Source organism: Cibotium barometz, chromosome 13 (assembly GCF_041138505.1).
Source record: "Cibotium barometz isolate CiBa-2024 chromosome 13, ASM4113850v1, whole genome shotgun sequence".
NCBI classification, from domain to species: domain Eukaryota; kingdom Viridiplantae; phylum Streptophyta; class Polypodiopsida; order Cyatheales; family Cibotiaceae; genus Cibotium; species Cibotium barometz.
In genome coordinates, this window is record NC_141058.1 from 42403354 (window position 1) to 42418767 (window position 15414).

The 15414-nt window shown below is 41.4% G+C and overlaps 1 pseudogene; it reads right to left on the reverse strand.

Annotated features, from left to right (window-relative positions):
• Positions 1–13292: 13292 nt before the first annotated feature.
• On the reverse strand, positions 13293–14375 carry LOC147632704 (translationally-controlled tumor protein homolog pseudogene; annotated as a pseudogene).
• Positions 14376–15414: the final 1039 nt, after the last annotated feature.

The window sequence follows — 15414 nt, forward strand, 5'->3', positions numbered from 1 at the left end:
ATTGACCTTGTGTCTAGTGGCGTGGTAGAGTTTGGGCTTACTTGGCTCTTTTTATATATATAGATCTATTGGCAATCAGTCTTGTGATTCCCTCATGTAAAGCCTTCCTGGATCATCGTGTATGACCCTCTTCTCTAAAAATCCACCACCATGAATGTGTGGTGGAAGCTTAATCTAAAGGTCTTGATTTTTGCATCTTGTAGGATACCTATAGGTTTAGCTATGTTCATGTCGGCAAGCTTCCTTATGAGGCTTATCCCTATGAGTGGCAAGCTTCCCTAGGCCTCCCAACAATCCTTAGTCATTATCTTGACATCAGTACCACCATCTAAGAATGTGTAAGTCACTTGTACATGACAGGTAACACGACATTCATTTTGGTGGCAAGCTTCCCTATGAGGCTTATCCCTACAAGTGGCGAGCTTCCCTAGGCCTCCCAATAATCCTTGGTGATTATCTTGACACCAACACCAATATCGAAGAATGTGTAAGTCACTTGTACATGATAGATAACATGATGTTCCAGTTTGTTACTTTCAAAATAGTGCACCAGCTTATACGGTTTTGGTTATGGAGAGAGGATGCTTAAGGGCCATGGCTTTTTCTCCTCCTCCTTAGGTTAAGCTATGTGGGCTCTTAGATTCCCATTCATCTGGTTGGACAAGTCTCTCCAAAGTTGTGAATATCCTTATTAGAACTTAGACTTCCCAGAATAAGAAGAGGTTGTGAGGCTTGATACTCCACTCATCATGGGCTCATACTTTCTATGAGGTGGGTAAGACTTACTCATGTGTAAGGATGTGCACTTATCCTTCCCTAGGAGGTGGTGCTTCTAAAGGACAAGAGAAAGTTATCGTCGATCACCTTCGGAGAAAATGTTACATTAGCTATGGTGACCCATGATAGGTAAACTTTCACCTCGTATTGAGTCCTCCCTCATTGCATCTAGCAATGTGGGGCTTGGTTAGATTGGCTCCAAGGGTAGAGGCTCTAGAATTAGTTCTATTTGCAACCTCTTAAAAAAATGGTTATGGGTTTGTTTAAGGCCTATGTGGAAAACTCTAAGGTTCCCTTCTTATTTTGCCTATGATTGGCTATGGGATAGGGTTTGGGATATGCTTAGGTAGTAGGGTTAGTTATTTGTAATTGACAACTTGCTCTAGCACTGGCTCTAGTTTACCCTTACAAGATCTTAGGCTTCTTTTATTATTTGTTTCTCTAACACAGGTTTGGGGTACTCCTTTCTTCAAAAGGTTTTCATAGTCTATGGTTTTCTTTTCCTTGGGAAGAGCAGGTTTGAGTGGGAGATTACTATAGCAGTCTCCCTCTGCCTGTAAGAAGGGAGATAGCCTCTAGCCTAAGAGCTCTTGTATAAACCACTTTTAAATTGTCACAACATTGGTGCCCTTGATAACTAATCTTGTGTTACATTTACATGTGCTCTTTGCGCTCTTCTTCTTTTGGACCTCATTAGCCTTTTTTAGGGCTAATGGAGCCTTTGGGGCTTGCACCTCTAGCTCTTTGGCTACTTGCTTTGGAGTTGAAGCTTGGGATTTCTTCCTATCCGGCAGAGCCTTGGTTGGCACTGCCCTTGTCTTGGCTTGGAGCCTTGTGAGGATAACATTAAGGAGGACTGTGTGAATAAATTCTCCTTTTACACTTAATAATTCAAGGCTTGTCAAAGTGATAACAGTTTCTTTTGCCATGGGTGCAACTATCACTCTGTTAGGATAATCCTCATAAGCATGGTCAAATTTGCATTTATAGCATATGACTTTGTAAGGAATTGCATTAGGTTTAGCCAATCTTATTGGGACAATCCTTGTAAGCATGGTTAAATCTGCATATGTCTTTGTAAGGAATTACATTAGGTTTAGGCACAAGATTCTAAGTGCTTGGATCACTCGGGGGGGATTTGGTGTAGGGTCTTTGTTGTGAGGACACTCCATGATACGGTATGGACATTTGCATCAATGGCCTACATACCATATTATTAAGGTATCTCTCTCTCTGTTTCACCATGGCCTTGAATAGAGTAATAGTCTATGGGTGAATCCTAATCATGATACATACTGGTGCTACTCATATGGGTTTTGCTGGTCATAAGTCTCATAGTCCTCTTGTTCCTTATTTTTTGTTTCTGTAGGCATGATTACCTAGTATTGTTGTATTGGTGCAATTCTTAGAGGAGCCAGTTTAAGTGGTAGCACCAGAGGTGGATGTGGCGATTGGGGTGGTCTATATACCTCTTAGTGAAGGGTTTTGTGATAGATATGCACTGGAGCTTGTGTCTTGAGGATTTCCTGATAGGGCTAACAAGGCCATGAAAAGATGCAAGAGGGAGAAGGGAGCTTGAGCTCTTGCAAGCACACACACATTCTCACAAACCCTAGAAGAGAACACACAAGGTGAGAGGCTGAAAACTGTTGTTCTTCTTCTTCAACAAAAGAGGTCACACAAAGAGATAAAGTGATTAACACACATACTAGAGTATATACAAGTAGTCCATAATGTAAACATGCTAAAGTGGAGTGGGTAGGTGTGGACTAGTCAGTGTAGTCCAGTTGTACAATCTTTGGTGAAGATATGTCGGTGCCAGCTACCAAACCCGCCCAGTGATATAAATGTCGAACAGTCACGTAGGCGCCCTCGTGAGTGTCAGCTCATGTTGAGCTTGACATCTCAATACTCCCCCTCAAGCTCAACTCTAGCTCATAAACTCCAAGAATATCTTGAAATCTGCGGAGCTCCTTAGCTCCCAAGGCCTTCGTGAAGATGTCAGTGACCTGATCCTGTGTGCTGACATAGGCCAAGTTGATGTCGCCTACCAAGACTCTCTCCCTATGAAGTGGTAGTGTACCTCAATGTATTTCGTCTGCGCGCATGGAAAAATGGGTTCCTGGCCAATTGTATATTGCTAAGATTGTCACAATATATGACAACCTTTCTCTTTACATGCAACCCCAAAGCAGCCTAGTAGATTGCGTAACCAAGCTACCTCACACACTGCCACCGTCGCTCCTATGTACTCTACCTCTGTACTCAACAAGGCAACTGTGGGCTGCTTCTTGCTGCTCCATGTCACAGCATCACTCCCCAATGAAAACATAAATCCACTGTGGTAGATCTCCTATTTGAGATGCTAATCTGCTTCTATGTACCCATGTAGCTCGAGTGGTACACCTGTTGCATAAAACAATGCATAATCAACAGTGGCCCTGAAATACTGAAGTGTGCCACATGGATCGAATGGGAACCCGAGCCAACCACTTGGATCAAATGGGAACCCGAGCCATGCAAGCTCCAAAAGAATGGCTCTCCAACCACTTGGGTCAAATAGTAAATATGGGAAACCAATGTAAATGGTAAGGCTAGCCATAAATCCTCTTGGGTCGAATGGATAGCCATAGTACATATCACCCATCTATGGAACAAATGTGTGAACCCACTGGATCGAAAAGATAGTATTTATACTCCTCATCCAATGTGAAATGGCCACCATAAATGCCATTGAATCCATGGCCCAAATGTCTTCTCAGGTGGTAATGATAATGCAATGTCTGATTATTCCATTTAACAATGAGACTCCTAGGTCAAAGGGAAGACTAACAAGCTCATCCTCATGACCATAGTGTGAGTCCAAATCACATGATCCACTAAAGATTTGATCAATGTGCATAGTCTTGCCTCTCCTATGAGGTTTCACCTCTTAATAAAATAAACACTATTCTCATGCACTATGCCTAAATTCTCATATACAAGAACTCTATCCACACGAATGCTACCAAGAAGTTATGAGGACTAGGAGTACTAGTCAAGTCAGAAGTGTCTCCATATATGAAAACTCTAGAGGAATGTCCTAACACATTTAACATAAGAAACTCAAGTCTAGGCTTCTAATATGTATCTCGTGAACCCATATGTGAAGTATCAATAACCTCATGTATAAGTAATGGATGCATCACTAATCAAAAGCTCATAATCCTCTAATAGACCCTCATCAATGTCTAATGCATCCCCATGACCCCTAGCAAGGTATGTGTACCCATATGTGTACCGTGATACTCAACACTATACTTGCCCTCGAGATCATGACCACATGATCTAGCTCACACACATCAATACCACATAAAACATCATCATGTGCACCATGTGTATATGTGTCAATGTCATCATCATGTACATATGTATGAATATCATCATGTGCACGTGTATCAATATCATCATGTGCATGTACAATACATCATCATGCGTATGTAAGTGTGATACATCATCATCATCATTATTTAAATTTGTGTCGATGGGATGTACATCCTTATTAGGAACATAATCATGATGACTCAAGAGTGTAGGACACTCAATCAAGTCACCAAAAGAAGAATCACTTATGAATAATGTTGAACCATCCATGACAAGGTAGCCAAGTAATGTATCAATAAAGTCATCGTGCCTGGACTATCTAGACCATCTAGCATATATATCCACCTCATCAAAGGAATGCCCCAAGTGACTAGGCAAAAAATCTTCAAGCTAGAACATCCAACCATGGCATGAGTATGCCACTTTCTTATCATAGCATGAAGTTGGTGAAGGGGATCTAGAAGTCTAAGGCTTGAAGTGCCAAAGGTGTGTGTAAACTTGACAAAAGATATGTGAACCATGACAGGAAATGGTAAGCTGATGATGTAGTGAGCACATAGCCATGATGATAATGCATGAGCGGATATCCTATGATTAAAATCCAAGATGGTATCAAAGTGATATCGATGATCAAGTGAGCTCGCACCACAGCGATCAAAAGGAGGATCAAAATAGTAGGAATAACCCATGGTGAAGCATGTTAAAAATCTCTATAAAATACCCAAAGTGTGCGAATCAAACCCATAATGTGCTAAGCAATGTGAAACGGCTAGAAATGCACAAAAAATTCACAATGCATGTGAAGGGGCCCAAACAATGTGCCAATGCATGCGACACACCTTGAAAGACACAAGGCGTGTGAAAAACCACCAATATGCCCCAAACCTGCAATCTGAAGAAATGGGCTTGATAGAAAATTGTAATTGTGTGGAAGCTCAAGGTAGGTGATAGCCTAGACCAAAATAATGGAGTGTGTGGAATAGCTAGCTAAGTATAGTGTGGAAAGGAAAGGTATAAGGCTTACCACAAAATCTCTATATAAAATACCCAAAGTGTGCGAATCAAACCCATAATGTGCTAAGCATGTGAAAAACGGCTAGAAATGCACAAAAAATTCACAATGCATGTGAAGGGGCCCAAACAATGTGCCAATGCATGTGACACACCTTGAAAGACACAAGGCGTGTAAAAAACCACCAATATGCCCCAAACCTGCAATCTGAAGAAATGGGCTTGATAGAAAATTGTAATTGTGTGGAAGCTCAAGGTAGGTGATAGCCTAGACCAAAATAATGGAGTGTGTGGAATAGCTAGCTAAGTAGAGTGTGGAAAGGAAAGGTATAAGGTTTACCACAAAATCTCTATAAAATACCCAAAGTGTGCGAATCAAACCCATAATGTGCTAAGCATGTGAAAAACGGCTAGAAATGCACAAAAAATTCACAATGCATGTGAAAGGGCCCAAACAATGTGCCAATGCATGTGACACACCTTGAAAGACACAAGGCATGTGAAAAACCACCAATATGCCCCAAACCTGCAATCTAAAGAAATGGGCTTGATAGAAAATTGTAATTGTGTGGAAGCTCAAGGTAGGTGATAGCCTAGACCAAAATAATGGAGTGTGTGGAATAGCTAGCTAAGTAGAGTGTGGAAAGGAAAGGTATAAGGCTTACCACAAAAAAAGATTTCTTCTCTTTCTCTCACATTTGGTCTATGTGCCTGTGATGCTTAGAGCTTCTTAAGCTCGATGATGGCTAGGCTGGGATTGCTTCTTTTTCTCTCACGCTTGGTCTCTACGCGCCTATGATACTTAGAGCTTCTTAAGCTCTCAGAAATCCCAGCCTAGCCATCATTGAGCTTCTTAAGCTCAATGATGGCTAGGCTGGGATTTCTTCTCTTAGAGCCCTGTGCTACTGAGCTGAGAGCTCCTTGAGCTTAATGATACTATCTTCTTCTCTCTGTAAGAGGTCCAGCAATCCGTAATCTATATTTTTTATTTTTGTTGTTTAGTCTACAATCTACATGCAGTTGACTTGAGGAGAGGTCTAGGAATTCTTTCTTTGTGATAAGAAACTCTTTAGCTCTAAATCCTTCTTATTAGTGATGCATGTTTGTAGTTAAACTAATGAATGCCCATCTTGTTGCATCACCCGAGTCTGAATCCTTTGTTCCTATACCACCTTATGGCTAATGACACTTGCACTTCAAGTAATTCTTTACACTGCTATGCTACACTTCAAGTAATTCTCTGAACTGACTTAAAACACTTGTTGTTGTGCTGCTAGTATTGCAATCTTATTTCTTTGTATTGCCTAATGGTATATGTTGTAAGTAGATCATCTTTTCTTTCTTGCTTTGATTTTCTTTTCTTCTTTAGCTTGATATAATGCCACTTATGGGGTAGGCTAGGAATCTAGAGCATCAGATTGTACACTTATTCTTGCACACTAGAGGGGTTGGATTTAAATCCCAACAAGGTTGACAAATGCAAATGTTATTATTAGGGTGCTAGATTTGAAATGAATTCTCTGGTTGTAGCTTGTGATCCCAATATGCATCAAATTGTTGCAATAATCTTGCACTATTTCCATCAAGATTCAGTAATCTTATTTCCTACATCAAATTAAGCAAGAATATAATAGTTATGTTTATCTTGTATTAAATTTTGTAATATTTCATGAGATTATCTTGAAGTTTTTATACTTTCTCTTATAGAAACACGATTCTTGCTGCAAAGTATGATCAAGATATAAAAGATTTGATCAAGAATCACTAGTTTCGTACCAAGATTTGATTTCTACATTCGTCTTTGCAAACGTTACAAATTTGCACCACCAAGATTATTATAAACTTCTCTCTCTATAGTAAAATCTACACAAATCAGTAACAAAATGTAAATTGCACATAAATCTACTCAAAATTGACAATAGAACTACAATCTTCACATAAATCAGCATAATAAAAGTATAATCTTCACATAAATTTACTCAAATCTATAATATAATAAATTTGTAATTTGCACACTTTCTTGATAAAATTTACACCAAGATTTCCATAGCAACCTGTTGATAGCAACCTGTTGATATCTTTCCATAGCAACCTGTTGATATCTTGCAAACTACCAAGAATCTAAAGAAACTAGGAAAATTTTGAAGAAAACAAGGGTTTATGAAAAGATCTGATGACTAATCAAGGAAACTGTGCACTAAATTGAGACAATAAGATTTTTGAAAATAGTAATTAGCATATATTAAAAAATGATTAACACTAATCTCATTGCTAATCCACATAAATCAAGATAAAAGTAATCCTAAAAAATTGTGTAAAACTTAATTAAAAAATAATTAAGTCTTAATCAATACCAAGATCAAAGCCAAAACTACCAAGATCAAAGGCAAAGCTTTAATACCAATCTAAAGAAGGGATCTAGCTCTGAGAGATCTAGGCCACACTTATTGACTGGAGTACACTTAAATTGTACTCATTAGCATGGAGTACACACTATGCTACTTCTCTTCTCACAACATCTCTCTCTTTCTCTCTCTCTCACACACACACACACACACACACACACACACACACACACACTCCACATCTAGTTAATCATATGTAAGAATCAAACAAGCTTACCTCAAGCATGCACACACACACACACACACACACACACACACACACACACACAAGCCCTCGCATATGTAAGCAAGAAAGCTATCACTCCATGGCTAATAAAAAACATAAACATAAAATCATGCAAGAATTAGGAGGAGAGATAAGCAAGATTGAAGGAGCTCCCAAGCTTGAGCTCAAATGTGTATTGTATTATCAAAAGTGTCTTTACACACCCCCATAAGTCACTATATATAAATGGAATTCGCTCGGTTGCGCCCACTCTTATGGAGTGCCAAAACATATACAAAAGCCATATATGGTCGTCTTTTATTATAGCAATGGGCCTTTGGTCACAATTGCATTTTATTGATGTGCAAAATAATGGTTTTGATGAACTGGTCAATGATGCAACAAAAAGAGAAGAAACAAATCTAGATGCTGGTAAGAAGAAAAAGTAGAAGAGGAAAAAGGTGATAGAGGAGTCATACAATGAATTTCAAGAAGAGGACAAGTCAAAGTAAGAAGATTCAAATGAGGAGTCAGGCACAAGATAAAGGGGATAAGAAAGAGACATTGGCAATTCAAAAGGAATTACTCAAGAAGATGGAGGACCTAGACTAGCCACAATGTCCACGTGTACGAAGACCCCCAAAGCCTTTGATGAGTCTTAAATATCAGAGGGGAGTCATCTGCTCAGTGTGCACAACAATCAAGGGCATAATTACACAGCCAAATGCAAGTGGCTGCCCACTTATGCCATATGTCTGCCTTTCAATCACATAATTGACAGCTACAAATATAATCAAAGAAATAAAAATGCTTTTGCTGAAGTCAATAATGTGTCCACCCAACTAGTCTAAGCCTCATCTCTAGTAAGAGGAAGATCTGGAATGTATATGTGCTACTATTATATAATGCGAGGTCATAGAAGGACTGATTGTTAGCCCCATAGGCTAGTCTGTGCCATGGGACAGTGCTAGCAACACACCCGAATAGCCGCATGTCAGCACCGCCAATTGTCACGGCCAACCAAATGGTAGCTAGAGTACTTTATTACTTTGGATGGCGCTTCCTTACCGCCTAGCTGACGCATCTTATCACCAAGGGAATCACAACACCAATGAATACTACAAGAAGGCAATATAAAAGGATGGATCTTGAACTTTGAAAAGGCTAGTTGCCGATTGTATCATATTCCCTTTTGAAATAAGCAAGACCGTTCCTTTTTTTTGTTCTCTCTTTTGTACACACGTCCTCCTGCTATGTCTTTGTGTATTCACTTCTGTTTCATATGTTATGGTCGTTAGAGTTATCTATTAAGTTATCGTGTTCTCTCACTGTTCATTATGTGATGAGGCCAGTAGTTTTCAGTGGCCCGTGTGCTGTCTGTTTTGTGTTGGATTCGTATCTGCCTGGTGTATGCTGTGTGCATAGCCATAGACTCTCAGTAGGTTGCTAGGGGTATAAGCGGTCATTTCCCTTGCCAACACTCGTACTTTCTAAAACATCAACATAAGCAAGACATTTATAACATGGTAGAGCTAAAGGTTTAAATGCACAAACATGAGCCAGCTTGAATGTGGTACGGATTGAAGAGATTTTGGAAAAGACTCTAGAGCCACAAGCTGTGGTAGTAACAAAGTTAATGTAAGGAAGTAGCCCAGAAGGAGCCACTTAAACCTGAAAAGGTGCAGCCCAAGAAGCTAGTCAGTTGGGAGGAGAAGGAAAGAGTCAGTGAGCAGGTGACCCAAATGGTATAGGGGAGCATAAGGTCAGGCCAAAAGACTCAGAGCATCCATACCTAAATGACTAATCAGGGCAAGAAGTCTGACTTAAAAAGAGTTAGCCAAGGTGTTGTAGAAAGCATAATGAGTGCTAAAGTTAAAAGAAAAGCACTACGATAGCTAAAAAGACAAAAGACAAAGAGGGTCTAAACTCACACACCCATAGCTAAAAAGACAAAGAGGGTCTAAACTCACACACCCATAATTGAGAATTTCCACTTTACTCATAGACACCTAAAAAAAAAAGTTCACATGCACCCTCCTTTGAAAAATAGTCCTTTTAAAAGAAAACAAACATCGTATAGCTCTTTTCATAACACACTCCCTCCTTTAAAAAATAGTTGAGAATTGCCACTTTACTCACATACACATAAAAAAAAACTTCACACACACCCTCCTTTTAAAAATAGTCTTTTTAAAAGAAAACAAATATCATATAGTTCTTTTCATAGCAACATGCATCTATCATATGTCCATGTCACATATCACGTATCAAAAGTAACACATCATTCAACATCATAAATCTCCTTGCACCATGATCATGACTCTTAGACTAGGACAATATGTACCAATGAGCTCGAACACTCTTAGACCACAGTGATGATTGGATGATATGTACCAATGAGCCCAAAAACTCTTAGACCACTGTGATGGACTAGAGGAGCCTAAATACTCTTAGATCACTGTGATGATCAAAGAAGCCCTATATATCTTATGTCATATGTCCATGTCACATATCACATATCAAATATCAAAAGTAACACATCATTTAGCATCATAAATACTCTTAGATCACTGTGATGATCAAAGAAGCTCTATATATCATATGTCCATGTCACATATCACATATCAAAAGTAACACATCATTCAGCATCATAAATCTCTTTGCACCATGATCATGATCATGAGACTTAGACCAGGACAATATGCACTAATGAGCTCAAACACTCTTAGACCACCGTGATGATTGGACGATATGTACCACAATGAGCCCAAAAACTCTTAGACAACTGTGATGGACCAGAGGAGCCCAAACACTGTTAGACCACTATGATGACCCCAATAGAGCTCTATATATATCACATCCACCTCAACGCTACTGCCAAATAATCATAGGAGTTGCTTCTATTGGTCATCAGTTATTCTAGAAGCATGAACACTCAAGGAGGAGCCACATACGTCTAGTACGACCATGCATACTTAGCCACTAGGCACTACCCTACTCGTTTCACTCTGGAGCTGCTTCCTTTCCATCACACCAATCATGCCAGGAGCATACCCAAGTTCAGCCACCCAAGAGGGGTCAAGGTCTTGAATGATCACCTTCGTGTGATGCAACCCATTTTGCAGGGATGACATCCACATGGGAATCCATAAACTTGTGTGGTACACCTTCATAACCTTCCATTAATAAACACATATGTATCACATGAATGCAATATTCCAATTAAATAAGCTTTTAAGTGGTGTGTATGAGTAAAGTGGCAATTTTTAATTATGCGTGCGTTGTCGTGATGTGGGCGGTGTCGCTGGGAAAGCGCGAGGCTTCTGGCTGTGAGAGTAAGTGGTTGAACTTCAAGGGGCTTCACCAGCAAAAGCTCAAGACCATCATAAATCAAATACCAATTACAAATAGGCTTCACCCAAAACCATCAAGGCACCTTGTTCACATATATATATAAGCAAATCTAAAAACATCACAGCCTACTGTCATGACATACCACACTTAGGCAACACACATACATCATAGCCAACATAGGCATGACATATGCCATGTCTTCACAAATCCCAAAACCCAAAGAAAAACAACAGTTTATTATGACCTCAAGACATGCTGCAGCTCTCCATCTGCTCTTGTAGACAACCCCTTTTTCCTCTGCTCATCAACCCCCCCCCCGCTTTTTTATACCAGCCCAGCCTTCTTCTTCAAAGCCCACAAGGCGATTCTTCTATGTATACCTGCAGCTGCGCTGCTCTTCAGAGTCGACTTCCTTTAGGTCCTCCTTTTTCTCTGTCTTGCAGCCGCCCAGAGAGTCTCTCAGCAACCGTGACCTTCTTTGTCTTGCCCAGCAAAAATACCCCAGCTGAGAGCTTCCTGTTGCAAGTAGGAGATAGTTCGCCTGTATGAGGCTATTCGAATGCTTCACTCCACCAATGACTATATCAAACATAGAGTCTGATCTTGAGGAGACATTCATCACGGGCACCCTGGCCTCCAAGCTTTTGAGCCTCACTCAAGAGGCAGTCAACTATTATTGTTGAGGTAATGCTTGCTGGAAACATCCTACCGTCTTCCACAGTTCCGGCGACATTTGAAGCTGCTTGTCTGCTACTTTGAAAGTAAAAAGGCTTGGCCGTGGATCCCCAACAGTGTGCCCAAGCTGTTTTGCCAAGTTATACCCCAATTCCCTCTCAGGCGGCATACACTCGCCCTTTACTGCTAAACCCCGGCTTCCCAGCTATATCCACACAGGCGGCGCTCTCCTGCGCTTGTGGCTGCAGCTAGCCACAGCAACACGCACGGGGCTCCAGACCTCTGCCTTCCATGAGATTCCACTGGCTTCTCTCGCCTGCGCCTCAGGCTGCCACGCCCAGAGCTTCCCCCACCACGCAGCTATGAGAGATTCCCATTTTTATCACACACGAACCCCCCTCTGCAGCTTCAGCGGCCTAGCTCACCTCTTCACACTCAGACACAGTTGCTTTCCACGCTCAACTCTGCAGTGCTGTGCTGCTCTTCCCGCCGGAGGTCTCGAGCTTCTCTACACGACGGCCACCTCTGTCTCACACAGCCCACTCTTCTCTGTCTTGCAGCCGCTGCCCACCAGAGCTATATGGCGATTGGCTTTTCTCCCCCACGGCGTCTGCCCAGGCTTCCCGTCCTCAGTCCGCTCTTACTCTGCACACCCCAGAGTCCCTCCTCTCTGCGCCAGCTCGCCACCTTCATCTAGAATATGCGCTGGCGGCAGTAATAAAGCTCCACGCTCACTTTGCATTTTTGGCCATTAAATATTATATATATATTTTATTTTGCCTAAGATGGCCACCCTCATCTTTTCACACCAAATGCCCAATAACTTCCTTGGCTACATCATATATTACTCCCCGGTTTTCTATACACCTCTTTCTCAAGGTAACACCGGCCCTCTCAGTGTTTAATGCCCATGCCTCCATATACTGACTCACGAGTGCCCATTGTGTTTGGACGTGCCCACAAATTCAGACGACGGAGCAGCTGAAACCATCCCCAGCTGACCTCTCACCCGACAGGCCTGCTACAAGCTCAACACAACCATTCCACCCTGTACATCTGGCAACGCCCTCAAAAACAAAACCCTCCACACGCCATACATCCCATATGTACACAGGCACTTAATCCCATGCATCTGGATTTGCATTTAATAGCCTCGCATGCATGGTTTCACACCATAGACGTGCTGTGGCACGACATCTGTCGTGACGTGGGCGGTGTCGCTGGGAACACACTGGGTGTCTGGCTGTGAGAGTTACGTCCAAAATCCCGCAAGGAAACAAAACAGTTAGCTCTTCAAAGGACATCACCTCATGGTATTCACATGAAAGATACACATGGCCATCATGGAGCATCAGAGGCTCAACATCCAGTAAAACTATTAAATCAAAGCCAACATAGACACCTCATATACATGAGTAAACCAACCATCATATGGTTCTAAAATCCAAGAAAAAATCAAAACCCACAAGATGCAAATGGATCCAAAACTGCAGCAGCTCCCTTCAACATTTCATCTCTTTCAAGGAGTCAGCAAAGTAGAGAAAGGTAGGATCAGTTGCCCCATCCTTGTAGTAGGCGAGAACCAAAGACGCATGATCCTTCATTATTGAAAGACGGTTGATCTTGGAGCCTGAAAGTATCAACAATGTCTACCACCTTAATAGCTTCGTCACTCACACCTTCATCATCTTCTCCACCTTCCGCAGAGGGGTTAGCTCCAATATCAACATCAACTGCACCTTTCACAACCCACTTTCCATCTACTTCTGAAATGATCCCATTCAAAAGCTCCTTGTAAGGGAAGGAGTCAGACAGTTAACGCTGTAAAGCCTGCAGTCTCCAGTCGCCCCACCTATCCGTCTTCTCACTATTCTCACGATCACCAAGGCCTCCTCTTACCAAACGGCTATCTTCCTTTTTCTGCAGCAGCTGCTGCGCTTCTGTCTTTGTAAAATTCCCCTGGCCAAGCCTCTTTTTCCACTCTCTTTTGCTCACAGATTATTCAGAAAAAAAACGATTTGAAGAAATGAACCTGCATGTGCAAGCTGCGCCATTTCCTTCTTGCCTCTCTTGCACACAGCATATGGGCAAGGCCCTTTCTATTTTTACAGAGCAGTAGCCTTGCTCTCTTGTCAACATACAACAACACGGCAACCTGCCCCTCTCTTTTATTCATGAAAAATACAAGGCATACAGTGCACGGCTGGACATGTTACATACGACAGCCTGCCGGACTTCAAGCTGCGCCTAGCTCACCAATGAAATAACTGTCTTCTTTGCTAATGCTCCCAGCATGCATTCCTTAAAGAGTTCACTTCCAGTGTGAGCATCAACGGCACTAAATGGGTCATCAAGAAGATAGATATCTGCATCTTTATATAGAGCCTGCGCTAGTTGAATCCGCTGCTTCTCTGCAGACTCCCCTCTCACTGCTTTGGATGCCCCTTCACGTGCTGTCCAGACTCCACTCTCAGCCCCCGCCTTTCCTTCTCAGCTGCGCCAGCTCGCCACCCTCTAGAACCCACGCTGGCCGGCTCCAGAAGTATGCGCTGGCCCCAGTAATAAGCTCCACGCTCACTTTTCATTTTTGGCCATTAAATATTATATATATATATTTTATTTTGCCTAAGATGGCCACCCTCATCTTTTCACACCAAATGCCCAATAACTTCCTTGGCTACATCAAATATTACTCCCCGGTTTTCTATACACCTCTTTCTCAAGGTAACACCGGCCCTCTCAGTGTTTAATGCCCATGCCTCCATATACTGACTCACGAGTGCCCATTGTATTTGGACGCACCCACAAATTCAGACGACGGAGCAGCTGAAACCATTCCCAGCTGACCTCTCACCGGACAGGCTTGTAACAAGCTCAACACCAAACCATTTCACCTGTACATCTGGCGACGCCCTCAAAAGCAAAACCCTCTACACGCCATACAGCCCATATGTACACAGGCACTTAATCCCATGCATCTGGATTTGCATTTAATAGCCTCACATGCATGGTTTCACACCATAGACGTGCTGTGGCACGACAGCGTGAGTTCATACCAGCTCCATAGGTCTAGTGGTGGATAAAAGACTACACCCATGGGATTGAATGGGGCTAGGTTGAGCTTATGGATCAGATTGAATTAGAAAAAGGATTAAACATTGAAAAGTGGGCACCCGAGTGGACCCAAGTTACGGGTAATTCCAAACAAAACAAACTTGTGTTGTTAAAAGGAGAAAAATAGTCTAGTTAAAAATCATATAGAATAATTATCTTCTTAATTGAGAAAAACCTAGGACAAATAGTTTAGTTGACAATCACATAGAAGAATTATCTTTATAATCGAGGAGTCTAAAAACTAGGACAAATAGTTTAGTGACAATCATATAGAAGAACTATCTTCATAATCAAGGAGTCTAGACATCTTGTTATGAAATTCAATAAAAACAACACTTTTATAATAAAAATTTCCATTATGCATCTTTCTATGCATAGAAATTAAATTCAATGAAAACAACACTTTCATAATAAAAAATTTCCATTATGCGTCTTTCTATGCATAGAAATTAATCTTAATAATTAATATCAGTGATATCCATGCATATTCATAGGTGAATATGTACATGG